This window comes from Lutra lutra, chromosome 2, assembly GCF_902655055.1.
Source record: "Lutra lutra chromosome 2, mLutLut1.2, whole genome shotgun sequence".
Taxonomy (NCBI): Eukaryota; Metazoa; Chordata; class Mammalia; order Carnivora; family Mustelidae; genus Lutra; species Lutra lutra.
The window spans coordinates 56305701-56308425 of NC_062279.1; positions in this window are offsets into that span (position 1 = coordinate 56305701).

A 2725-nucleotide genomic window follows, 5' to 3' on the forward strand; every position below is an offset into this window, starting at 1 on the left:
TACAGTAGTTCTATTATGGATGCTCATAAACACAGAAACCCACTTTATTGCTATCACCAACTGTCATCTCCAGGACTCCTTTCCATACTAGTCACCTATAAAAAATTAATCATCGATACATGCATGGATACATACATGGTGTATGGATACATACACCATTACTACTGTTCTTCAATATCCTTTTGCCACCTTTTCTTCAGTTCCACCCAAATGCTCTGCTCCTTCCCACCTTAGGGCCTTTACATGTCTCTTCCTGGATTGTGACCCCTCTCCTGACCACATCTTCACCTCTATTTGTGTTTATTCTCATGAATCTTTCAAAAGTCAGCCCATATGGAACTTCCTCAGTTTGAGTCAGAACTCCTCACTTTTCCATTATTATAATACACTAAATTTTTCCCTCTGAGTATGCTCCACAGTTTCTAATTATATATTCATGATGCTGTTGGTTTAATGTCTACTTTCCTCCCATTAGACTGATTTCTATGAGTCCAGCAACCATATTTGGCCCACACAGGGCCCTATCATCTATCTGAGACTCTGGCACATACAAGGAACTCAATAAATACATGTTGGGAGAATGAGAGAATGAACAATGAAAAGAAAATCATGGATGAAATCCTCTAATGTGAAAAAAAATCCTCTAATGTACAAGTGATTTTTATAGGTGATCAAGGGCCCTTGGTCTGGAGCTATTCCTTTTACTTCCACCTCCAAGGGGGCCACTCAGTAGCAGAACATCTATGTAGCAAGGATAGGGTAGACAACCCATGGAGTTGTCATCCTGTATGAAAATACATCAGTAAGTAAACTGCTGGTGCCCAGGAATACCTACCTGTTCCACACCCATTGCTGATGTCAGAGATGTGTTCTTGGTGTCCCAATGTCTCAGCGGGAACTCAGAACATATTGCCATAAACCTGTAGCTTGATCCCAGATGGAAATATCTAGATTTTCAGGGGGCAAAAAAGGCATCTTGGAATCAGGTATAAGGGAAGAAGAAGAAGAAGAAGAAGAAGAAGAAGAAGAAGAAGAAGGAGGAGGAGGAGGAGGAGGAGGAGGAGGAGGAGGAGGAGGAGGAGGAGGAGGAGGAGGAGGAGGAGGAGGAGGAGGAGGAGGAGGGGAGATAAAGAAGAAAGAGAGGAAGAAGAGGAGGAGAAGGGGAAGAAGGAGGAGGAGGAGTGGGACAAGGGGGAGGAGGAAGAGAGGAAGAAGGAGGAGAAGAAGGAGGAAGAGAAGGAGAAGGAGGAGAAAGAGAGAAGAAAAAAAGGAAGAAGAATAAGGGGAAGAAGGGGAAGAAGAAGGAGGAGAAGAAGGAGGGGGAGAAGGAGAAGGAGGGGGTGGGGGAGGAGGAAGGGGAGAAGGAGGAGAAGAAGAAGGAGGAGGAGGAGGAGAAAGGGGAGGAGGAGGAAAGGAAAGGAAAAAAAGAGGAGGAGGAGGAAGAGGAAGAGGAAGAAGGAAAATGACTGTTCCCTTGAAATATTATAAAATATTCCAACTAACTAATAATGTTTGGAAAAGGTTACTGATCATTCTGAGGCAGGGTGGGTTCACAAGAGTAAATGATATTTTAAAGGTATCATCAAATAATAAATTATATAATATGTATATAAATATATAGTATATACAGTATACTATATATTCATATGCTGTGTATATAATATATATTATATATACACTAGGCAGAGTCTGAAACATAGTAAGTGTTCCCTACATGGTAGATACTATTGTTAAGTCTTCTTATGAAAAGGAGAAAAAGAGATTATTCGATGAGACTTTTAATCTAATTTACTTTTGTGAATCCAGCTTGGCCCAGAATAATCACTTACACAAACAATACTAGTTTGTTTGAATAGCTTACAAAACTTCTAGGGAATGACCTTTATATGTATATAAATATTTAATCTCCCCAATAAGCCAATAATGTAGGTATTATCATCACCATTTTACACTCCAAGAAACTGAGTCTCAGAGAGATCATGGAATTTTTCTCAAGGTCGTTCAACCTATAAGAGGCAGATCTTGCATCTTCACTCAAATCTGTCAGACACTAGTTGATCTCTCCTTCAGCTTTAGTGGTATTTCTGGATTTAAGCAAAACAGCTGCCCCATTCTCTAATCATCACATTGTGGATAAAACAATGGTATGTTGTCTGTACGATTGTTTACGTAGGTAAACTTACAACAAGTTGAAGGCATTATATCTGAAGCACTTGTCAAAAATTATGTGTCTATTTGGAAGGAAAGCTATAGATTTCACCTGGAAAACCATATCTGATTGTTGGCTGTAGCTGCCCAGAGTTTTTTGTGGAGAATTCTGAAGGTGCATCTGGGCTCAGTAGGAGAAAGCATGAAATCCACCAACAATTTCTACTAGAGGCTGGAGAGAGTGAGGGTCAGCAGTGGCAGTAGAGTGACAAGTTATGCCAATTATAATAGATGCTCTAAGACCTAAACAAATGACATATCTTTCTAAGAGAATTGCCCAGTTTAGTATTTTGCATAATGACTTTCAAGAAGGCACCGAGGACATGCTAATGAAGCCCATGCATGACATAAAACTCGGAAAGAGAAGCAATATTCCAGATGTCAGAGTCTAAATTAAATTACTGTAATAAACTGAAATGCAGGGCCTAAATAAACAGAACAAAAGTCAACAAAGAATGAATGCAAATTCCTGTAACTAAGGTTAAAATGATAATAATGGAGCAAGGGTATAAGAGTA